Source organism: Manis pentadactyla, chromosome 18, assembly GCF_030020395.1.
Source record: "Manis pentadactyla isolate mManPen7 chromosome 18, mManPen7.hap1, whole genome shotgun sequence".
Taxonomy (NCBI): Eukaryota; Metazoa; Chordata; class Mammalia; order Pholidota; family Manidae; genus Manis; species Manis pentadactyla.
In genome coordinates, this window is record NC_080036.1 from 24,113,356 (window position 1) to 24,139,280 (window position 25,925).

A 25,925-nucleotide genomic window follows, 5' to 3' on the forward strand; every position below is an offset into this window, starting at 1 on the left:
CCAGCCAATAACCCTTCTTATCCTAGATAAACACTGTTTTTATTTCAATCACTCTCAGTTTGCACATTCTTGAACTGCATATAAGGAGTCTCCAGTTTTGAGTAGATACATATTTGCATCAGTGAAATAATGGTTTAATGTAATAGGCATCCGCCTCCCCACCGTACACATTAAAATACACACAAGTATCAAAGTAAAGACCTTTCTTCTACCCGGACCACATTTTGTTTCCCAAAAGCCTCCGGATAATTCTGATTTCCTTTGCAACTCGAAGATTGTATGACTTTGTGGTGATAGACTGGCCAAAGTTCATGGAATGCACTGTCACAATCCTGATGTGGCCGTAGAGCCACCCGTCCATCTAACTGAAACACTTGTTGAATATCTAACGATGACTCGCCTCGGCACTGGACACCGAGACTAAGCCCCACTCTCTGATTTCAAGTGGAGGGAAACAGAGGAGTAAATCATTTCAGCATGCGTGGTAAGTGCTACTGTTCAGGTAAGCACACAGAGGAAGGGCGGTTTCCGGAGACAGGATGGGAGGAGAGGGTGGGTGGGCATTTCTGAGAGCAGCCTTTACCAACGACCACACTTCGATCACTTTGCCGCCGAGCAACAGCAGCAGCGACCAAACCTCAGCCTTCCTTAGCAACCGGAGCGCACCGCCCAAGAGCCTTCCTATTGGGCTCAAGGGAGTTGACGGGCAACTCCGCCGTGCAATCCTGGCTCGCGGCCTCTGGCTCCGCGCTAACTCACGGGAGGGCTCGGAGGCGTTACCGCCCTCCCGGGTGCCCCGCCCATCCCCGAGCGGCTTGTGGCGCATGCGCTGGTGGGCTGGGCTGCGAGCAGGGATAGTGCGGAGCCGCAGCAGCCGTGGTGAAGCTTCTGGGCGCTGTTGAGACCGTTGTTCCCGTTCCTCGCCTCGGCCAACGCAGCCTCAAGCCGCTGCCGCCGCCGGGTGAGCGGCCACCTATTGTCCTTCTCCGCGCGAAGGTGCGGAGCTGCTCCGGCTGGGCCCGCGGGTGAGCCCCGGGCGCCGCACGGTGAGAACGCAACTTAGTTGGCGGAGTTGGTGGAAGTTTGGCGATTTGAGGAGGGGGCGGGCGGAGGAGCGCGGGCCTCTTCCCGTGCGGCTGCCCCTCGAGGCGGGGGGCGGGGGCCGCGGGGCGGGACGCAGAGGGGCCGCCGGCCGGCGGCGATGAATGGGCGGCGGCGGCGCGCCGGGAGCTGCGGCCCCTCCGCCCTCCGCGGCCCCATCACGCATTGTCTGCTGCCCGGCCGCGGCGCTCCGCTCGCTCCCGCAGCCCAGCTAGGGCCGCCGCCACCCCGGGGGTCGGAGGTCGGGGGGCGGGGGGCGGCCGGTCTGTACGGCTGCCGATGTTCCCTCAGGAGCCCTCGCCCCCCAGCCAGGCCCGGGTTCCCGGACACGGGCTTCCTCTGTGGGCTTCTCCGGGGGCGGGAGCCTCCAATCCGGCTGAGTCCGCGAACAAGTGCTGTGGGCGCGAGGGAGCGGCTCCCCGGGCGGACGCGCACGGTCAACACGCCGGGCCGCGCGCCTGCCTTCGGGGGGCGCGGGTGGGCGCCGTGCCGCCGGAGGGGACCCGCTCGGGGACCGTGCGACGGACTCCGTTCTCCACCAGCTGCAAGTGCAGCCATACTTTGAGACCAAATAAAACATTTTCTTTCTTGTAAATACTGCTGAATGACACATTTTTGTCCCCCAAAGTCAACCAATATATGTGAAGAGTTTTTTAAAAAGGGAAACTCTCAAAACAAAATTTTTTTTTATCAGAAAAGGGGATGGGTATTTTTGTTTTGCTTTTGGAGATAGTTCTTAACAGCAAAATGATTTCATCACATTTCAGTTTCTAGATATTATTGAGGAATTCACTCTGAAAATTGGATTGAGCAATATTTTTGTGTTTATTCTCTTTTACGCTCCTCAGCGAAGTTATTTTGGGAGTTTATTGCTTCAGGCATGTAGAACTGAAGGAAAAAGTAGTGTGCCTGTTTTCTTATTCCCTTAACCCTCCTTGTATTTTCAGAAGCGTTTTATTCTGTTTTTCTAAGCCGTTGGATTGTCCGGAGCAGGATAAATGCTGCAATTTTTGAAAGACCATTTTTTGCAAATTTGTAGAGTGGTTAATATCAGCTGAGATAAATCACTGTTACAGTTCTTCGTGGTCTCGGATTTGCAAACGTCATTAAGTACAAGCCTTGTTAAGTTTTGGGTGCCTTGACTCAGTATACTGAGTTTGATTCATTTGGCTTATGATGTGAGAGTAATTCTGTTTAAATCCCCCAGAGGGAACTAGCCAAAATGTTGGTCAAATTCGTAGTCAAACAAAATGACCAGAATGTGTTAATACCAGTTGTTATATTCCTTTGCCGTTTGCTAAACGGAAAAGAAAATTTGAGAACTACTGTAGTGTGTGTGTGTGTGTGTGTTTGTTTTGATTTGAGTTGTCATGCTGAGTGAGTAACGAAGAAGTGTTCCTGGGTGTTTCTGGTTTGGGTGGCCTCGTGTTGCTTTGCAAAACCAATTTTCTTCACCCGATAAAGCTCAAGAAAAATGCCCTTATGGCATAAGCCCTGTATTCTCAAAATGCAACAGGGTCACTTTTAGGAGTCAGTCCTTGGTTTTAGGCTTCTTCCCTAGTTAGTTAGGTGGTTGTGTGTGCCTGCACGGGGTGCGGTGGGGGTGGGGGAGTTGTGGAGAGGGAGGTTGACAGGTTGAAAGGGGCTGTTGGGGGAGGGACATTATATAAACAAATACTATATCCAACATAATGTGACTAATAGGCCAGTTGCTTTCCTTCTCTGAACTGTGATAGCATGTTACACATACTTTAGTTGTAGATTTTCTCACACTTCATTTATTTGCCTAACAGTAACTATATGTAGTACAAATGGATTTCTCCTCTAGTCTGTTAACTGTTTAACGGCTCTGGTAGAGCTTAGTACTTACTTACTTACTTTTGTATCCTCTTTGCCAGGAAGGAGTTTTAACATAGTGCAGGTGTTCAGTTTGGGGTTGGATTGGGTGAAGTGCCATATACCGGTTAATGGTAGTACGCATTGAACCACTAGCCCTGGGGACTTGTCCAGAGTGACAGTTCACGTGCAGATAGATCTGTGATGACATTTAGTGTACTTTAAAAGGGTTTCTAATCTTTCTGTTTAACCTGTTACTTGCAAAGAAATTTTCATTTAGAAATTCCCTCCCTTTTTTGGTGAAATGATTAAAAGACTGCTAGACAAATGCATTCACATCTCTACTTATTCCTCTATTGTGAAATGGGGAGGCAGCACAGTTTAGAATAATGTAATTTCTTTGGAGCTAGGTAAATTTGAGTTCAGATCCCTACACTAACAGTTGACTGGTTGTGGGGCCTTGAGGAGGTCCCTTTGCCTCTAGAGCTTTGGTTTCCTACCATGTAAGGTGTAGTACCATACTTTGTAGTGTTCTTAGGAATAAATGCAACTATGTGAGATACTTAATAGGGTGCCTAACATTAAGTAGGTGCCTGTTACCTGATAGCTGTGATGATAATACTTTTGATACATTTTTATGACTTAAAAAGTGATGCTTCTGAGTATAGTGGTTTAGCTATTTCATAATAGAATCCTTCTGAGAATTGAGTCTTAATCAAATGCATTTTTTTAAAGATGCTACATAAATTGAATGTTAATAGAAACTGTCTTCTCTGTTACCTGTTGGTCTTTGAGTGGAACTTACAGAGTGGCTTGGTAGGTTATGTATTTATAGTATTAGGAAATGGCAAGAAATGGATTGTTTTCAATACTCTTAATAGGATATCTGAGTTATTTAGTCAATTTCAGCCTCTCTTTATTTTACCTTAGTTTTGAAAAGTAATAGGTATGGATAATGAGTACATTTTTCAAACTTTCTTAAACTAAAACTGGGCAGGGGTAGGGTATACAGTGTTAATACAATATCTGAGCAAATCACTTACTTCCCCTTCAGTATAACACTTTTGAAGGTGACGCCGTTTTATGGAAGCAAGCAGTGATTTAAATCAGTTATACTAGCTCAGTTTAGAGTATTCACAATACTAAATGGAATAGGTGCATTCTAGAAGTATTAACCTGTAGTGGACATTTCTGTATATTGAATGTCATTTTTCCGTTAGCTTTCTTATAAAATAAGGGTAAAGAGTTAACTATGAAGGATTATAATAAACCTTTAAAAATTACCTGTTCAGACTAACAGATTGAGGAAAAAACATCTGTGACAAAGCTGGATGAACACACTTGGACTTTCGATAATCCCATCTTTTAAAGTTAATACTCAAGTGCACTTGAATAGACATGGTTATTATTGATGGGAACAGGCATCCATTTGGAAGCAGGGCTCCCAAGGCACTGTGAGGCTCTCTTTATCACTAACTGGGGAGAGAGGAGGAAGCTCTTGTGGAAGGAAGTTTATTTCGTTTGTATGTCCTCATGTTTATAGTCTTACAGTCCACCTATGGGTTGTTGGGTCACAATAAGTAGATGAATAAATAACCCATTTTTGTCAGTCCTTGTTGGGAGGATGGACCAGCTGACCCGGCATTGAGATACTGTGATTATATGAATATTTGTGTGGGGCAGTGATGTGCTTTCCTTTTTTTAACCTCTTCAGAGCTGTGTTCAGGGCCTGGCGAATCTGTTTTTGCGTGGTGTGGGTACTGGGGTGGGAAGAAGGATTTATTGTAAAAGGTAAAGGAATGACCATTTGCCAGAGTGTGAGGGATTTACCATTTATGTCATTCTAGGCTCTTCTGTTGGAAAGCAGTCCTTTGGGTGTTCACTTCTGATCATATAAGTCTACCTTTGGCCATATCCTCTACCATCCAGAATGGCCAGTTGTTCCCAAATGATTAGGAATTAAGTGTGTCACACTGTAATTAGTTTCTCTTTTAGACAACTGAAGATGTCAAGTTAGGGAAAAGCACTTAGGAGTTATATAAAGAGTTTCCCAGACCCCCAAGGCGATTCACTGATGGAGAGCTCTACTAAAAGCATATGACATGGAGCCACACATCTGACTTCACATCCAGACTTTGCCATTTATTGCTGTGTGTCCTTGAGCAAGCCACTTCATCTCAGACTTAGTATCCTTACGTATAAAATAAAAACAATATTCATCTTATCCTATCTGCTACATACTGCTGTGAGAAACACACGAGATAAAGTACTATTCAGAGGCTGTGTCATTTTCTAATTCTTACTGTTTCGTTTCTGATTTGGATAAAATTCAAATTCTAGTTCTACAAGGGAAAAACATCCAACCAGCTTCATTGTTTTTTCTCTATAAAGGTAATTAAAATGTTTTATTGTTTCTTTTGCCATTCTCCTTGCTTGAGAAATTGATAGTTTTTACTTTTGGCTCTTAGATTTCCTTTACAGCATATTTGTCATGGAATATTTTTCCAAACTCTCAAGAAATTTCAGTTCACAGTGCTTGCTGTGAGACCCAGGTTACTGTGAATTCACAGGAACGAACTTTGGATGCCAGTGCTTGAAGCCAAGTGAAACCACAATAAGGTGTCAGAGAACAAAGTGTGACATGTGAATGAACAAAGAACATCAGAATATTTCAAAAGAGCATAAAAGAAACTAGTGTAGCTGGTCTTTACCAACTCGTTTTCTTAAATTACTGTTTTAAAAACTGGTTTAGTTATATTAGGGAAGTGTGCTTCTTATGTGTCAGATATACTATATGTCTCACTACACTTATTTAATTTTTAATACAGACCTATGAGGCCCGCATTATTAACCTGTTTTAGGATGAGATGACAGCCCCAGAAGTGAATTGACAGTGATCACAAAGCCATTAAATCATGGTGCTAAAATTTCAACTCAGATTAGTCTGGCTCCAGAGGCCTTGCTTTTCACATCATTGATGGTATCATCTGGAAAGAGTACATTTTTAAAAACAAGTTTATTGAGATATTATTTATATGATAAAACACCCCTATCTCAAGTATATAGCGTTGATGAATTTTGTCAAGTGTAGCCATTCATGTAACTTAACAGTACAAACAAGATACAGAGCAGACCCATCACTCAAAGCACCCTTGTGTTTCTCCTCCCAGGCATCTCCTCCCTCCACCCTGCCCATTGCCTCGCTCACCGTAGGCAACCATTGCTACGCTTGCTGTCACTGTAGTTGTGTCTGTATTAGGGGTCCTCACACTGTGGCTCATTTGTCTAATTTTGTTGGTGGTTGATTTGGTACTGCAGTGACAGAGTAGATTATATGGTTCACAAAGCCAAAAATATTTACTGTCTGGCCTGTTACCGAAAAAGTTTGCCAATCCTTGTTTTACATAACCAAATACAACGATCACATCTAAGAAAATTAACAATTCTGTAATAATATGCAGTGCATATTTAACTTTATTTGTCTTCCAAATACCTTTTTATAGTTAAGCTAGAAAAAGTTTTAACTAGGGTAAAAGCAAGGTTCACTCAGGACATTATTACCTTTTTAATCCCTTTGTGTATCATTACTTGTTTTAAGGTATAATTTACATTCAGTAAAATTTAGTAGCACTCTGGGAGTTTTGACAGATGTATATATTCACATAACAGCTACTTCAATCAAGATATACAATAATTCCTTCATTCCCTCCCACCCCCCAAATTCTGAGCCCCTTTTGTAGTCAACCCATTCTCCACCCCCAGACCCTGGATACTACAGATCTGTTTTCTGTCTTCATGGCTTTTTGCCTTTTAAAGAATGTCATATAATGGAATCATACAGAATGTAGCCTTTTTTTAAATTTGCCCAGTGACTAATGATGTTAAGCATCTTTATTTGCTATTCTTTGCTGATGTGTCTTTTCAAAGTTTTTGTCCATTAAAAAAAAATTGAACTGTTTGCTTTCTTATAATTAATTGAGTTCTGAGAGTTCTAGATATATTAAAGGATCAGCTACATGATTGTGATTTGCAAGTATTTTCTAGTCTGTGGCTTATCTTTTCTCTTAATAATGTCTCTTGAAGAGTAGTTCTTTATTTTGATAATGTCCAAGTTACTGTTTTTTCTTTCATGGATCATGCTTTTGGTATGATAATCTGAGAAATCTTTGCCTAACCAAAGAGCATAAAGACTTCCCTTTGTATTTTCTCCTAGAAGTTTTATAGTTTAAGATTTTATATTTAGATTTATTATTCACTTTAATTTTTCTAAATGGTGCAAGGTATGGATTGAAGTTTTTTTATGTATAGGTGTGCAGTTATTCCCTTAATGTGTTTTGAAAAGACTATCCTTTTTCTATTGAATTACCTTTGTACCTTTGTTGAAAGTCAGTTAGTCATATATATGTAGGTCGTTTCTGTATTCTGCTCCACTGATCTGTGTCTTTCATTTCTCCATCACTATATTGTGGCACTGTGGCTTTATAATAACCCTTGAAATCAGGTAATGTGGGTTCACCGATTATGTTACTTTCAGAATTGCCTTTAAATATTTTAGTTGCTTTGCAGTTTCTATGTACATTTTAGAATGACCGTGCTGATATTATAAAAATCTTGCTGGGATTTTTGATTGGCATTACATTGAGTCTGTAAATTAGGGGAGAATTGACATCCTAATACTGAGCCCTGAACGTCGTTTATCTGTTTGTTTACATCTTTTTTGATTTTTTTCATTGGTGTTTTATAGTTTTCAGCAATTGGATTTGCATGTATTTTGTAAGATTTATATGTATTTTATGTTTTCTGTTGCTATTGTAAGTGATGCTTTTAAAATTTCAGTCACCAATTGTTCATTGTTGTATATAGAAATAGGATTGAATATTGTATGCAAATCTTGATCTTAAAACCCAGCTACACTCATCGTTAGTTCTAAAAGTCTTTTTGTAGATTCTTTGGGATTTTCTACATAGACAATAATGTCATCAGCAAAATCAGGCAGTTTGATTTCTTCCTTTGCAGTCTATATGCCTTTATTTCTTTTTTCCTTGCTTTATTGAACTGGCTAAGACCCTCAGTATGATGTCAAAAAAGAGTTTTGAGAGTGGACTCAGTTTGCTCCTGAATCTTTTGTTTTTTTGGTTTGTCTATTTATATTCATTTAAAAAAATTCTTGATCCTATATAATACTTATAGTACATATTAAGATCCTTGTCTTTTAGTCCTACTATTTCTGTTTCTATGGATTGATTTTTCTTTCATTATGGGTCATATTTCCTTCCTCCTTTTCATGTCTAGCAGTTTCTTGTTGGATTCTGGAAATGGTGAATTTTAATGTTAATTGCTGTATTTTATTCTTTTAAAGCAGGGTTTCTCAACCTTGGTCTCAGTGACATTTTGGGCCAGATAATTCTCTGTTGTGGGGGCCTGTCCTGTGCACTGTAGGGTGCACATCCCTACCCACTAGTGGCCTGGAGTTTATCCCTTAATTGTGACAACCAAAAATGTCTGCAAACATGCCAAATGTGCCCTGGGGAGGGGGGCAAAAACATCCCTAGTATGTCAACCACTGCCTTAAAGAATATTGGACTTTGTTTTGGCAGGTTAGGTTGTTTGATACTTCTGAGGCTTAGTTTTAAAGTTCTTAGTATTGGTCTAGAGTAGCTTTTACTCTAAGGCTTGTTTCACCCTCATTACTAAGGCATGAAGCCTCCGTAGTTTCCATTGAAGAACTGGATGTTCTGTGCTTTGACTGTTCAGTATATGAATGTCTGCCAGCACTGTGTGAGCTCTGGAATCATTTAGCATACAGCTCTTAGGTCATTTTTGCCTGCCCTCACAGATTTCTACAATATGCATGCATGGCTTACTACTCTGTATCAGACTCAGGAGAGCCTCTGTGCTGACTTCTGGAGATCCTTCATGCAGCGTCCTCCGTTCTGGTACTCTGCAGTTTTTAGATTCCTCAGCCTTCAACTTAGCAAGACTGCCATGCTCTGAGATGCTCCTCATTGCCCCATGGTCCTGTGTTGTGCTTCCAGGCTGAGAAAGCCGGGTCACTGCGCTCAGTTCATCTCTTCCCTTCTGTTAGGAATTGCTGTTCCGTGTTGCAGTTGTCCAGTGTTTAATAGATGTTGCCTCATATATTTGTCCACTTTCTTGTTGAAGGGGGTGTGACAGGATAAATCTGGATCCATTTACTTCATCATGGTTGGAAACTGAAGTTCTTTGGAAAAGTGTAATTTATTGGTGGTGCTACAAGTCTCATTATAGGGTTCTTCAAATCTTTGGGGGTATAAATAATACCAAAGAAACCATTGTTAAATGTCTACTGTCTGTAGTTCAGCTCAGTAGACAGCTTCAAATTGAAAAGCTACATACATATTATATGCATAAGATTAATCAAAGACATGAAGTGTGTTAGTGGTGAACAGAAAGAGCTCACTCTAGTGTGATGTTTTTGTATAGAAGTGCTCTCTTACATTTTTGTTTCTTAGCATATATGTGCAAATGAGTTTGATGGCACAAGATGTAGTGAGTCAGTGGGGAGAGTACTGGCTCTTCCAGATGCCTTTGGTGCCTTACTTGCTTTGTGACTGTAGGTAAGTTACTCGTGTCTGAAACTCAGTCTTGTGTGTGTGAAGTAGGCATATGACATACCCTTGTAGGGTTATTTCTTAATTTACTCAGGACATGTCTTCGTGCCTTCTGTATGTTAGGCACTGTTCTATGTGATGGGGAGTCAGTGACAAATAAAAGGTAGTTGCTGTCATCGAGGAGCTGACATTCTGTTGAGGGAAGCAGAAAGTGAACAAGTAAACAAACTATTTTGATGATGTCTGGTGGTGATAATTCCAGGAAGAGTATTAGCAGAAAGTGGGGAGGTCAATTGAAACCTTCCTGAGGAGGTGAGTTTTGAGCAGAGACCTGAAGAAAGGGAGGGGAGTGAGCCGCTGGGAGATCCCAGGATGTGCCACTCAGGAGCACCAAGTGCACAGAGCTTGGGGCAGGAGGAGGCTCGTGTGGCTGGGATGGGGTCCGAGAGGAGAACAATGGGAAACAATGGATAGGAGGCAGAGGCCTGATCAAATAGGCTTTTTAAGTATGATGGGAAGCATTTAATGGGTTTGAGCAAGGAATAGTGAGAGCTGATAAGGTTTAAAGTTTCACTCTGAATGTAGGGTGGAAACGGAGGCTAGTTAAAGAGTTCTGCAGTAGTTCTCTCTAGAGAAGATGGTGGCTTGGATTAGGCTGGTAGCTTTGAAAGTGGTGAGAAGTGGTTGGAATCAATATTCACTTCGAAGATAAAACTGATAGGGTTACTCAGGAATTGGAAAAAAGGTTTTGAAGGAAAGACACGTGTCAAGGGTGATTTCCTAGGTGTTTTACTTGAACAGCTGGGTGAATGGTGGTGTGATTTCCTGAGTGGGGAAGATGTGGAGTGAGTTTGCTGGGAGGAAGAAATGGTGATTTCTCTTTTGACATGCTAAGTTTAAGATCTGAGACTTTTAAATAAAGATATCAATAAGGATTTGGATGTGCAAATCTGGAGTTCAGGGTTGAAGTCTGGCCTGTATATAAGATTTAGAGAATTGTAGAAAGAGAATAGAAAGCCCTGGTACACAGTATAGGGGCACATGGTATGGTAGCTAGTAATAGTAAGGACAGTGGTAAACAGCAACTAGGTATATTAAGGAGGTCTAGACATGAATAGAGGACAGTGGTAGTGACCTAAAATGATACACATATGTTATGTCAGAGTTAGGACTCCAGACATGCTGGAAACTTTTATCTGAGCACAGTGAAAATACTGTTAGTGAAACTGTTGTACATTTGCCGTCTCTAATGATGTCTGTGATTTTTAATGTTATGCAGGGGTGTTGTTTGCATGTACTTCATGTACGCATAATACACAAGATAGATTGGAAGGAAGCTGTCTCAAATTGTTAACTTTATGTACATTTGAGGAGTGAGATGAAAGGGTATATTTTGATCTGAATATTTTGCAATGCGTGTCTTTTTCTTTAATCTTACTTTAATAAAGGGAGTTAATATTCTTGGAGAACCTCCTCAGTTGGTGAGCTTCTGGGCTGATGAGCGTCATCTGTTTGTGGTGGCCATCACTGTTTATTTCTCTAGATTGGTCTTTGACTATGGTCTGTTGTCTTGAAAATTTGAGCGCTTCATCACAGGGAAATCAGGTAGGCTGGGAAGGGTGGATTTGGTGGGTGTCCATAACAGTCCTGGGAAAATGGTCAGCACTTGTTCTCCCCAGCAGGCTAGATGTGGCACCGTTTTGTTCAAATGGGACATTAGGTTGCATTTGCATGGTGGTGGGCAGATCCTTTCAGGTAAATTGGACTGAACATGATAGCTTTTTTCCTAAATCTGAATTATACTATCAGGATCAACTTACATTTTTTTGAGGTATTCTTTTTCCTGGGTGATAATTGTGCTAGAGGTGGTAGATATGACGGGCTTTTTGCAGATTTGACATTTTCTGTAACTCATGAATCACTCCTAAAAACAAACAGTATAATTTGAAATGGTATCTGTAAATTAATCCACCTGCCTGGTCTTGCTGGTTGAGTTCTGCCCTATCCTAAGTTAATACATTTACTAGAGTGGGAGAAGGCAGGTAATGGTGGCATTGCATGGACATGATTTCTGTTACTTTTCATAAACTGGAGGATAATGGCTTTTGCCTCTGGATACACAAAGTATGTGTCCAGAGTGGCTGGGCTCAGATTACAAAGGAGCTCTGGAAGCAACCTTGCAGTTTGGGAATTATTCAGGAAAAAAATGTGGCAACAGGAGTTGGGAAATAGGGTTCTCATTGTTCCTTTGGTCACATGAGGCCTCAGGGCCTGGCTGAGGTGCTTGCTGTGTTTGAGGATTAAGAATATATATGGGTCAGTGGACAGGAATGACCAAAGCTTTGCCTGGGCCTTCCTGCTAAAACGGCTCTGTATGCTGCTTAGAGTATAAGATCGTGTATATTTAAAACACTTTTCCAGTTTAGAGAGATCTTCTGAGGCAGGCTATTTCATAAAGGGTGTTTTCTAAAAGCTGACGTTGCTAAAGGGAAGAAGAAACTTTTACTGGGTGCCTACCTGCACAGGGTGTGTTTATTTCCATTCTCTTAATTCTTTAACCATATAAAATAGGTATTATCTCCCCTGCCTTTTTTAATGAGAAAACTGGGGTTCAGAGATTTTAGGTTGTCTTTTTCAGGTCAGCGAATCCAGGACTTTGTGACTGTAAAATACTCTAGTTTTGTAATACATGCCATAAGTCACATTTTTTTAAAGCTCTGATATAATTATATCCAAAATAGCCAGTTTAAAATTCCAGCTTGTTCTTGTAAATAGAAAATCAATGTGGTCTGCCCTTAAAGTTTTCCTAGAATTCTTAGAAACATGCTGGGCTTCCATGTTTGTGCCTTGAAAGTAGCAGAAACTTGTCAGTATAATTCTCTTTTTTCTTCACATGTAGGAGGAACCTTGTGGGTCAACATTAATAATTAACATTTACATACTCTTTCACATCTTCCAAGAGTTTTACAAACAGTTCGTTCATATTTAACCTATATTGGAAGTTGAAAAACCAGTTTTTTAGGTTCATTTTAGCAGTACTGTAGTGTTAGGGGAATAAGGAGTAAGTTGTAAGTCTTTAGTGAGAAAAAATGCAGATACACACCATGCACCCTTTCCTAAACAACTTTCCACAAAGTTCCTAGCTTTGTGCCCTGCACAGTTCATATGATGTTTTTTGAGTTTACGTCTTCTGTTCATCATAAGTGGACTGAAAGAAAAGGGTGTTTGGGGAAAGATCTGGGTGATTCAGTGATTTGCAGCTTTCCTTTCTGTAGTCTCTTAAATATAAATTGGCCTTAATTAATTCCTGTGGGGTTTGTTAGGGACGGGAAATGATTGGCACAGCAGCTCTGGCAAATGAACAGAGTCGTTCCACATGCTAATTTCTGGGAAAAATTATGTTTCACTCCTGGTCTTAGAGATAATAACTCTGTAACTGGTACTTTGCTAGTGTCCTCTTTACCACTTGTCACCTGATTCCATCTCCCCTCTGCCCACAGTAGTAGGATGGCTGTTACTTGGCAAGGTTGTATAGTAGTTGGAAGATTTGGAAGAAGACCTGAGTCCCATCCAGTTCAGCTGTGTGTCTATCACAGAACTAACCATGTGACCTTGAGCAGGTTACTGCTTTTCTTTTCGCTTTGAGTTCTTTTGTTCTGTGAAGTAATGTGTCAGTGACTCACTTTTCATTGAGTCACCTGTTCTCATTCTAGGGTTGGCCGGAGGAGGGTATGAAGCACAGGCTCTTCAACATGAAGTGGGACAGAGGTATTTCACAGCAGAGAGGCTAACTCACAGTTGCAGTGATTTCTTCCTTCCTTCTTTGGTTGGAATAATTATTTTCTTACTATTGTTGCCAACTACATTACTGCACTTTAAACATCTTTCTTTTTCTAAAACAGAGCACTAAATAGAACCCTTGGATAAATATTGTGTCTGGGTGATTTCCTAAGGCAGGACATGCAGGTTCCTTTTGGTCATTGCTTATAGCCCGGTCATTCTGAGGGACCTGTTTGGGAATCTTTGTCTAAAGTGGTGGCAGAAAGAAGAATTCTGAAAGCTTGGCTTGGCATGTATGTTCAATTAAATTTTTATCACGAATGGGAATCTGTTCTTTTAATGGGGCCAGATAGGACTGGCCTTGGACTTTTCCCTGTATCGAAAAGTGTGTTTTTGAAGTCTTTTTTCCCCTTTCTCTTTCTTTCACTTCTCAAAAATCTGAAAACCTAAAAGTGAGATGACTTGGCTTTTGAACTTTTTTGTAACATTAAGTACACCTAGGTTGTACAGCTGGAGCTTGAATAATACTATAGATGAACTTTGAATAATTGAGATTGACTTAGTTCAGTATTTAAAGCCTCTCTCTTATTTTGCAGGATGTCTGTAGGCCCTGTTGCTCCTGCATATAGGTATCACTTACTTTTTTGAAGGAGAATACTTTTTTTGCCAGTATAATTATGTATATAAATTACATGAGTTAGAAGTTTTATTTTGAAAGCACCTACTTGGTTATGGCATTGTCACAAAAAGAAAGGATTTTTCGAAGGTAGCTGTGCCAGCAACTAGAAAGAATGAATGATTTTCCTATTTAGGCCCTATGTCTTGGGTTATAGTGTTGTCAGTCACCGTTTCAGTTTCTCCAGATTGTCTTTGCCCACTGTTCATTTCCTCCCTCCCAGGGGATCAGGTGGGCGCTCCCTGACTCGGTGGCCTGAGGTAATACCATTGTCTATATTTCCTCCTGGATTATGAGATCCTGGGAGGCAAGTTTGTCTGTTTGTCCATTGCCTTTATTCCCAGCACCTGGTATTGTTCAGGGCACATAGTAGTTGCTATTCAGGAAATACCTGGATTTATGGATGAATGCATTTATGACAAAAATGCATATATTGATAATATATGCATATTATTAAGCTATTAATAAAATCTACTCTGTTGGGAATAAAGAGATTTTAGTTTTTTTCCCCCTAACATCAGTTGTGGTTTGATTCTGGTGAGTTGAATCATCCTTTTTGGGGACAAGAAGTGCCATGTTAAATGGCAGATTGGCCAGTTTGAAAAAAGTCTGGTGGTAAAATCTGTACAACTCTCTTCTGGCTTTTGTATTTGGTCATTGCAGGTCTGTGTCTTATCACTTTACATTTTAACCTGCTCAGTGGCTTCATCACTGACATATGGATGATTGACATGAGAATGTAGTTGTGGCTTTTCTGCCTATTTAAAAAAAAATGTTTTATCATTTCAAAATTAGAGTTGACTCCTTTGTACCTGTAACCCAGATTCTAGAGAATAGTCCAAATTTTGCTATTTTCTGAATATATCATTTAAAAGTAAATTTAATTGACATATAATCCATGTATAAGAAAATTTACCCTGCTTCACTTTAGTATGTTTATTCTAGTTGTCTTGAAACTCACCACCAATATTGCTTTCTTAATAGTGACTTTCAAGTCGTACTTTTACTCCAGTGTATAATACTGTAAACCATGAAATGTCTCCCTAAATCGTGGCATGGTATGTTTCCGGGATACAGAACAGACAACTTTCACTAAAAACAAATGAGTGCTGAGTAGCCTGTTTTCCTTTCAACTGAGTCATTACAGAAATAGGACCATAAACCTTCTATTAAGCACTTTTGTATGAAACCTGAGGTTTCTGTCAAATTAGACATGGAAAATTAAACTGAGCTGTCCAGATTACTCGTCTCTGCACTGTTTGAGTTCTCCATCATGTTAGGCTTAAAAAAATTTTTTTTTCATGACTGTTTCTCTTATACCAGTACAAGAATGTTGTGATTTATACAAAATAATTTTTGGTTTCATGTCCATAGTTTTTTCACCTCCTCCCATAGAACTCAGGGATTCTTTTTTCCCTTGAGGATCTGTTTTCTTGTTAAAATGCATTCCTGCTTATTTTGATTTTTGTGAAGAAAATACTTTTTAGGTAATTGAATACATTTATAAAATTTGTACTTCCTTAATAATTCATTTGGCAATGTATATAAAAATAGTATTGATTTTTCTCATGCTTCCTCAGGTTGTCATCTTAAAAGCTTCCATTTGAAGCCCCAGGAACAATTAACCTACTGTTTTTCATGGCCCCTATTTGTGTATATTATGTTCTAAGCTCATAGATTCTCTGAAATACCAGTTTCACCTCCCCCTCACTCTGTCGTAAAGTACTGTTTTGGCTGCTTTGCCAAAAGTGCTTGTGGCAGTCTAAAGACCACTTTTAATAGTTTACTCACTAGGATGTGTGCCCGTAAATGGAGAATTTTCTTTCCCAAGTACAAGTAAAAGTAATGGTTCATCTGTGCAATACCACAGGACCCAAATACTACTGTTAGAGGAAAATGATATTTATTCTCTCCCTTAGGCCTTGATACCCACTGAAATCTACGACAACTTCATTAATAGAATACCTGTCGTTTATCAGGAATCTCTCTTGAACTAGGTGTCATATTTATCAACTCACCTCTGCAGAGTGCTTTTGTGATTTTGCTGGAAAAAGGAAATTGAGGTCAATGAATTTTAGGTGTGCTTCATTCAGCAAATGTTTATTGATGGCCTGATATATGTCAGACATACTATAAGGTGTCAGGGATTTGGGGATAAGCAAAAATAAGACCTGGCCACTGCCCTGAAAGTGCTCATAATTTTGTTTTCTGATTAATGTGTGATATCAATAGTAATGATGGTAATAGTTGCCAACCTTATTACTGCTTTCCATGTGCCGAGCTTAGTAAGTACTTTGTGCTCTCTACACCCTTACTTCATTTTAGTCCCTGTAACTCCAGGAGATGGGGTCTTATATATGAGGGTGTTCTATGGATGAGGAGACTGAGGTTCAGAAAGAGGCTACAAAACTTGCTCAAGGTCACATAGTACATGGCAGAGTTGGGATTTGAACATGGGTCTCTGACTCTAGGGCCAAGATCTTTTTACATGTGTCCAGAACATTCCTGGCATGGGTTGAAATAAGTAAATTATGTGAAAGGGACATCCATTGTGAACTCTGGTTTTGGCAGAACTTTATATAATTTGGAATTGGCAATAGATTTTTTTTATGATTAACTGTTTACTATATAGCTCTTATTCTTAGAAGTCATCAGATACTTTTCATGATTCAATAAAGACATTTTTTGTCCTTTTATTAACAACAATAGTGTGATGTCCCTCTAGAAATTCAGGAATTATGGATTAATAAAAGAAAGTATGCATATGAATGAATGATGCTAACTGGAAAAATTCTGTGATATAATTTGGTGTTTTTCTTTTGAAATTTGAAAATTTGTGTGTGTGTGTGTATGCTATATGTGATCATATTCTATACACAAGTATAAACGCATTACAAAACATATTTCATGATTATACCTTTACATGTTATCAAGCAACCTACATAATTATTTTAATGGCCATGTAGTATTTCATTGTATGAATTTAGATTTATCTTCAGTTCACTGATTGCCTCTTATTTGAACATTTAGGTTGTATTTCTTTCTCTTCCCTCCTCCCTTCTCCTCCTTTCTGCTATTATAAACATTGCTTTGATGAGCAACTGTGTGTATACATCTTTGTATCCTTGTTTACCTCTTTCTCACAGAAATGGAATTGCTAGGGCAAAGTCTGTACATTTCAGCAGTTTCTAATAGATATTGTTGAGTTGTCTACAGAAAGTTGATACCATTTACATTACCACTGGCAGAATATGAGTGCCTGTTTATCATTTCCCCATGACTTTTAGAAACTTTAAAAAAAAAACCCAACATTTAAAAAGGAAGTATTAAATGCCATAATAGAATTACTAGTAGAATTACTGGATTATTGACAACCAATTATAAATAAAAGACCTCTGTATTTCTAAAAGGATAGGAAGAATCTCATGATACAAAATCATTACTCTCTTAAGCACTGATAGTTAATCTAAGGTCAGTTCTCAATATTAAAAGGTACATGAAAGAAACTTTCAAATAGAGTTACCGATGATGTCATGTTCTTTTGGCTACTCCTTAATTGTCAGTCCAAATTAACTCCCGTGATGAGACAGGAAAATGTTTTTGAGATAAGATTTATAGAGATGATATGAAGTAAGGACCTTTCTACACAAAGTGTTCTACAAGAGGTGATCCGTGGCCATTCTGTTGCACATCCAAATGTGTATTAGAAGCATTTAAAATTAATGTTACATCTAATTTAGTTATGAACATTGCACAATCCACGTATGTTCCCCAAATCATAGATGTATTGACATTATGGTTTAAATAACCAAGAAAATAAGCAGAAATAGGACTGTGTTCTTGACTTACTAATACTGACATTTTCCTGTGAGACAATGATGAGTTAATTGATCTCAGGTATGATAGCAGTGATTTTAATAATAACATTTGTCAAGATTTTCTGTACTGTAGGTAGGCAGAGTCATTTGGCATAGCAAGTTGTAAGTCAGATGTGTAAACTCCTGGCCTTGTCAATACTTCTGTTGATAACTCTCAGGAGTATTGTTTTGCTATTGATTTGCAGCTATTCCTGATTACAGAGAAAGAGCTTGTTAATTTAGTAGATACATTGTTATGGGTTGAGTTCATTCTCCTCTGACCTTGTCCCTGCTGAAATAAGTAATTGAAAGGCAGAGACATAATAGTGAAGTAGAATGAAAGTTTTATTTGAATGCACTCCAGGGGAGGAGCTGGCCAGAGTCAAGGTAGACAAAGGTCTCCATCTGTAATGTGGGAGGCCTATGTATATTGCATTCTGGCTAGGAGGCTCCTCTTTGACTGATAAGGTGAGGTCATTTGATTGGCGGGTCCACCAGTATGGTCATCCCTCTCAGTGCGCATGTCCTGTCCCATGATGAGGCGTGTTTTGGCAGTCCTTAGTTTTGTTGGCATTGCGGCCACATTGACATCAGGTTGGGACCAGTTTGGTCTGGTCCTGGTAGGCAAAGAAATTATTTCCCTGCAAAGCCTTTGTTATCTTCATGTGGGACCCCCTACTTGGGCAGAGTTCCGGCAGTTTTTCCTCAAACTTTATCTTCCCCTTTCGCTGCTGCTCATGTCTATCTTTATACCTAACACTATCACAAGTAGGATAATTGATTTATGGTGGACCTATGATAATGTCCTGGCACATGTAGAGGGTTATTCAGTTGTAGGAGGACGTCTGTTGTCCCCTGAGAACCGTCCATTTTTTTAAACTCAGATTTCATTGATGTGTCTGGGTGTTATTTTGGCTTGGTAGAAGCTCTTTTATGTGGAATTTGTGGGACATTCTATCTGCCAACCTGAATTCCCAAAGGATCTCTGTTTCGGAACCTTTTAGGGTTAGGTGAGGCTCCCCAACACCCCCCCTCCCCCACCCCCGCCTGCCCATTACATTATTTGGATTGTAGTCTCAGAAGTGTGTCATCCTTTTTTCTCTCTGTTTCTCCCCACTGGTAACTTGAGCTATAATCTGTTTATTAAAGAAGCTAGTCATTTTTATCCCAGCATTCTCTTGATAAACTGCCCTTTTGGAGACACAGAAAAGGGAATAATAACATTTAGCAGGGCATGCAATCTCAACACCGAACATTTCAGACTTCTCCCTTTGAGTCTCATTACCTTTTCTTTCCTGTCTTATGGATCTGGTCATAAACATAATAATAGGCTTGGTAAATCAGTGTTAGGAGTTAATTGTTTCACTGCAGTTGTTCTGGACAAATGACAAGACTTGTGGGAACAAAGTAATAAGAGAATGAGTAATGTGAGAGTAATAAGAAAGTAAGGATGCCAGATTAAAAATTGGAGAGTTGAAACTAACTTTGATAAAGATGATAAGGGTCAGTTCTGATGGAAAGCATTCTGTAACCAAGCAAAACTTGTCAGTGAGCCGACACTGGATTAGAATGCAGTAGATTTGGGTTATAGACTCAGTTTGCTGCTAACAACCTTGGGAAAGTTGCTTAGGACCCCCTCCCCTTTTTTATGTCATTGTAAGTGAAATGCATCCATTATTGTTTAGTTTTTCTTCCTAAAGTGTTCTCAAACCCTGGGGTTCTTTAGAATTATATCAGTGGGCTAAATAGGGAACGCATGAGGAAGAGACCAAGTTATCCCCCACAGAGTAGCTCCATTTTTTTTCTTACTACTTGTGTGGGTTTTCTATACTATTTCCTTTGAAGAAAGTCCTGTGGTCAAACATCAGTTTTTGAAACATCTAGACAGACTTCTTGAAAATGCCTTCTGATGCTAAGATTTGGTGTTTATGAATACCCATCCATTGTCTTTGTTTTGGTGTAATTCTTTCAAGGTTAGGGAAATACTCGCTCCTTGCGAAGAAACTGTGCAGTATGATGGCTGATGGTGATGATTGGCTTCTTGAAGTTAAGTCTTTCAAAGTAGTTTTTGTTTTGCCTGCAATATGTTTTAGAGTTCTGTTCATTCGGAAAACACCTTATTGGCTTATGGTGTGCCAGTGATCTTTATTTTTTAAATAAAAAAAAAATTACCTTTGGTGAAATACATGTAATAAAGTTTACCATCTTAACCATTTTTAAGTTTACAGTTTATTAAGTGCATTTGTACTGTGGTGCAAGCAGCACCACCATCCATCTTTAAAACTGGAACTTTGTACCCATTAAATAATAACTACCCATTTCTTCCTAACCCTCACCCCTGGCAACCACCTTTCTACTTTCTTAATGAATTTGGCTATTCTAGGTACTTTCTATAAGTGGAATCATACAATATTTGTCTTTTTGTGTGTGTGATTGGCTTGTTTCACTTAGCATAATGTCTTCAGAGTTCATCCACGTGTCAGAGATCTTTCCCTTTTAAGACTGAATAGCATTTCATTATATGCATATGTCACATCTTGTTCATTCATCCACCAATGGACACTTGGGTTGCTTCCATCTGTAGCTGTTGTGAATAATGCTGCTGTGAATATGGGTGTGGAAATATCTCTTCAAGTCCCTGTTTTCAATTCTTTGGGTGTATATACCCAAAAGTGGAATCATTGGATCATATGGTTGTTCTTAATTTTTTGAGGACGACCATACTATATTACAATTAAACAATTTTATTTTCCCACCAGCAGGTGCACCATTTTACAATTTTATTTTCCCATCAGCAGTGCAGAAGAATTTCAGTTTCTGCATGTCCTCTCCAACACTTTTTATTTCCTGTGTTTTGTTTTTCTTAATAGTCGTCATCCTAATGGGTGTGGAGTGGTGTCTCATTGTGGTTTTGATTTACAGTTCTCTAATGATCAGTGATAACAAGCATCGTTTCATGTGTTTATTGGCCATTTGTTTATCTCTGAAGAAATGTCTGTTCAAATTCTTTGCCCATTTAAAAATTGTGTTGTTTTTATTTTTGTTGAGTTTATGGAGTTCTTTATGTATTTTGGATATAATCCCTCATCACATACAAGATATACAAATATTTTCTCTCATTCCATTCTCCCTTGATGCAGCCAGTACTGTTTTAATGAACATTAAATTATGAGGGAGAGTTGTTGCTTCTGAGATAAGTTCATTGAGTTCAAACCAAGGAATTAGTTGCTTCCCTTTTCCTTTAGAGGGGAATGATAAACTTTTAGAGTTTGCTTGAAGATGGACTGGAAGTCTCTTTCTTTAAAGTTTTTCTTTCTGGATGTGGCTTACTGACCTAGTATGCCTTGAATAGTGTCTCTTTCCCTTGTCCTTTAGTGGCTTGTAGCCAAGGTTATTGTAGTGAGCATCATGACTCTTGTTTTCCTGGGCTAGTCACTCATTACCAGCTGTCCAGTTGGAACCAAATCCTGTCACATCTTTTGTGTCACACCCTTTTACTGTTGTAGCTATCCTGAGGCCTCCTCATTAACTTTTACCTGGATCATGGCAGTGGCTTGCACATAGGTCATCTGTGTCAGATTGCTCTTACCTTCGTTCTAACTGTACACTGTGTTGTTTGGGCTTCCCAAAACACCTCCAGAAGTAAAACTGAACCTCTTTCAGGGGCTTTGTGATGCTGCTTCCAAGATCAAGTTCAGACTGGTAAACTTCGCAGTCAGACTCCTTCCACCTTGACTTTATAGTCTTTATTTCTAGCCTTTTTGCTTCCCAGGTCACTCCTATATTGTTCTTGGTCAGTGCATTTACTTCCCTTGGGCTGGGCTAAGGCGCTTGATAGCTTAGATGTTTCTCCTCATCTATGTCCCTTCACATTTCTTCACTGTGCCCCTACATGCCTGTACTTATGCTGTGCCCTCTGCTTGGAATGCTCTCACCTCTTCTGTCTTGTTTTTCAGAGCCTAACTCAGGTCCTTTTCTCCCAGAATCCTTTAGCTGCTCCAACTTACAGGATTGTCTCCCTTCCTCAGAATGATTAAGGCATTTGTTTTCAGTGCCATTTCATTGGGCAGTTATAACTGCTCTGTGTTGTGTTTAGCTTTTTGCATGTCTCTTAGTTGCTTGAGGTAGTAACCATGTCTTACACTCTGTACAATCCTGTACACATAGGTAATTGACAGATATTCATTGATCTACATAACATTGGTTCTCCAAGGGTAATCAGTGGACAACCTTGGAGGATTCCTGAGACTGTTTCAGTGAGTCTGGGAGGTCAGCACTATTTTCATAATCCTAAAATGACGTCACCGTTTTCCGACATAGCAGTGGATTCGCCTGCACGACTCAGGGCGGAGGTGCTGAGCTGAACTCGAGGGGTCGTGGTATTCCCACAGTGCGTATGCTGGGTGAAGTAGAACGCCAGTGTCAGTGTTCTTGATGAAGCAGTACAAATTATTATTAAATCTCAGTCATTAGTACCCATTTTTTTAAAGGTCTGTTTGATGAAAGGGGAAGTATGCACAGAGCACTTCCGCACACAGGAAGTGTTTTGATGTCTTGAGGCTGAGCTCTTATGTGACTGTTTTAGTTGGGAGGTGAACTATCTATTTTTACAGAACACCATTTTACTGGGGGACTGACAACCCCCAGGCTGTGGTGGTTCAGAGTGTGTGTTTGGTGGACGTTTCCTTGAAAGTGAATAAAGCAAGCCTGTTACTTCAGGGAAGACAGTAGACAGTGTTTGTTGCCAGTGATAAAACTTGAGCTTTCAAGTGAAAATCAGAAATTTAGAACACTTGTATTCGCCACTGTGAGCTTGATGGCCTCCCAATATTTAGAAACTTTCTCATGAGTTTGGTAATGATACTAATAAATGTACTTTTTTTTTTTTGGAGTTTTAAAAACCTTTACTTTAACAACAGACCAAACAAATGTTTAGGAACATTTTCAATTCCAAACTATTTTATGGATTATCCTTGTAAGAATTCAAAGTCTAGATATGGAATAAAAAACCAAACAAATCCATTCTCCAATCTAGATACAGTTATCAGAGGAAACGCTACTTTTTCCCCAGTACGAGCCCTGTTTAACAAATATACTTAATATTGTGTAATGCAAGGTGCCAGCATGTGGAAAATCTACATGACTCAGCCAGAATTTTCCAAATGGGATGTTGGAGCATGCATGGGTAAAGATTCAAAGTGAAAGATTGACCAGTGACTTAACATAACAGAACCAGTCACTGATGTGGTTTCAGATTTCCTATCACAGCTTACCTATAAGAAAACTAACAATTGGCAAGGTTCAGTATACTAAAGAAGAATATTAGCAATAAGGCTACTAAAATGCTTCTCCTCTTCCCAGCTGTGTATCTTTTTTTTTCATATACTTCAACCAAGACATTCTATGTAATAGTTTGAATGCAGAAGCAGATATGAGTCTAAAAACTATCTTCTATTAAGCTAGACATGAGAGATTTGCAAATATGTGGAACAGTGCCACTTTCTCATTAAACCTGTTTTGGATAATACAGTTATTTCTCATAAAACTTACTGTAATATATAATGAGTCCATTGATATTTTTAAATAAATTGATAAATATTTTATAAATTTATGTTTTAATTTCTGGGAACAATAAGTATCAATAAATATAACCCATCTAAATAAAAGCTCTTTGGGATCTTCAGTTTTTAAAAGTAAAATACAAGAACTTTGAAACCACCAATTATCAGTTGGAGTGGCTTGAAATAAGCTTCTGAGGAAATACTTTAGTTTCTGGCTTATTTGAAAATATAGGAACAACAGAAGAACGGAGAAGTGATTTGTTTCTATTTGTAGTATTCTGAGTTATTGGGCACTTAATATATGTCTGGCCCTGAGCCATATGTAGTATGTATATTACTTCTCACTTTATCTTTGATGTATGTATTTTCCTAGTTTTATGAATCAGGGAGCGCAGAGAGAGAGCCAAGTAATTGGCCTAAGCTTATTTAGTAGAGCCAGATTTTAGACCGAGTTCTGGTCTGATTCAAAATCTGGGCTCTTCATCATGATGCTCTGCCACCTCACAGAAAAGTGTATGTGCGTTACAAACCAGCACTGTGTATCTGCACTCCTAATCAGTCCTTAGAATAAAAGTGCCTTGTCTGAAGATGGCTCACACAGGGTTTGAGCAGCCGCTGGAAGTCCTGCCCTTGTTTTCTTTTTAACCCAGGCTCTATTGTCGTAGAGTATTTTTGTGGAACTAGAACCTTTGAAGGACAGCAGAACTTCAGAGCAGATGCTGACAAGGTTGGGGAGATTACAGAATGTCTTCAGAGCCACTGCCAGCATTGGGTCGCCCTTCTTGGTTTCATTCAGCTGTACAGAAAACCTTAGGTCATCTGCAAGTGTTACTTTGGATCAGAAGGGAGTTTTCCCATTGGGAGAAAAGGAAATGGGAATGGAGTTGTTGAAGTCAGGTAAACATGAAGAGAGTGGCACTGTCTGATGCCAGGCTCTTGGGTCATTGTGCTGGGAGCATCGGGGGGTGAGAGGAAAGCAGGTGTTGAGCACTGCCTGAGAAAGGGGAAGCTGCTCCACCCAGACAGCCTGCACAGGAACCCACGGTACCATGGTTTCGACCCAGGTGGCGAGAATAGCAGTGTGTGAGTGATCAGGCCCTGACATTGGCTGGGGTCATCTGTGGACCGCTGTTGTTTCTGCGTGGTGGTTTGCTGATCTGGAGAACCTCCCAAGTGTTTGTATTTCCAGTGCCCCACGTGCCTCAACAACTCAACTTTCTACCACTTAGTTAAATGTTTTAAAATTGTCCTTGTAAATTTGATTTGAAATTAATTATGCAAGCAGCTTTACTTACTTTATACATTATACTTATTCGTAAAAGAGTATATATATTATACTTTCTTACAGTTATGAAACTCTCATTATTTTTCCCTTTCTTTTCTACCACTTTGGAAATGGAAATAAGAGTACCTATTTTTAGCCTGAAAAGCAGGAACAGGAAGTATAATTCTTTTTTTATATTTTGATCTTAATTCAAGCTTTATTTCCAGATTTTTCTGACATTCGTGCTCTGCCTTCAGACCAGACTTCCTTTCACTCAGCATCACTGTGCCCAATTTTTAGTTGTAGTTTGTCTTTCATATTTGTATTATGTAAATAGGCTTTGACAGTGGGCAAATTTAAACTGTTGTGAATATTGCCTATTCATTTCTAAAACTATTTTGCGGTAGAATTGAATTGCTTATTGTATGAAGAAGCTTTAAAATGAGGGGAAAACAAAGTAAGAACTTAAGAATAGTTGCACAGTAAAAAAATGTAAGAGGAATATGATCATTGTGCTCATTTTCTCTGAAATAGTCAATAGCCTTTTATTCCAATAATAGTAAAGAAGATTCCCATACATAAATAAAAGTGAGTTGTGAGATGTAGACGATGCTTTATAGAATTAAGATGGGAAGTGTACACTGTTAACACAAAAGATACAGAGTATTTCTTTATTTAGTAATTTGGAAAGAGTTACAGAGCTCCAGAACTGGATAAGCAAGCCTGTGGACCATGTATTTTGTTAATTCTTATGTCACAATGCCTTCTCTTGGTGTGGCGGCATTTCTAAGATGAATGGTTAATTTGTTCTTGGTTCTTTTAATTGTCTGTCTTTGAGTCAGTGACAAATTGAGATGTCCTAAATCTGAGACTGTTGGCATCCACTTGAGACTTTTTCTCTTAGCCTTCCGATTGTATTTGGGAAGTATGTGACTGGCTGTCACTGAAATGTGGGAGAATGGTCAGTATTCCATTTTCTCAAGCTGATTCTGGGCTTGTGTTATGCGGACTTACAGCTTCATGGTGGGAAGAGCAACTACATGTGGCCTCGGAGTGTGACGAAAGGTGCTGCGTGAACAGTTTGGGTTAGGTTCTCCAGGCTTGGAGTGTTTTGTTTCTTAAATTTCAGTTTGAGGTTTGAGGTGGTAGTGAAATTACTCTAGAAACTGGTAACTTTTCCTTAGTCTCCTGAGGAATTTCAGAGAGAAATGACTTCTTAAAGTGAGACGCGAATATGTTGATTATTCAGTTATAAGAAGT

General features: G+C 39.5%; 1 protein-coding gene across 10 annotated transcripts in view; it reads left to right on the forward strand.

The window, feature by feature from the left end:
• The first annotated feature begins 829 nt into the window (after positions 1-829).
• Positions 830-25,925, forward strand: part of AKAP13 (A-kinase anchoring protein 13) — a 291,383-nt gene continuing 266,287 nt past the window's right edge. For 9 of the 10 annotated variants that reach the window (XM_057494885.1, XM_036931885.2, XM_036931887.2 and 6 more), the window contains exon 1: positions 831-1,046. The gene's annotated coding sequence lies outside the window, so the exon portion shown is untranslated. Of the gene's footprint in view, positions 1,047-25,925 lie in introns of all 10 variants that reach the window. The other variant, XM_036931888.2, reaches the window with a different exon arrangement.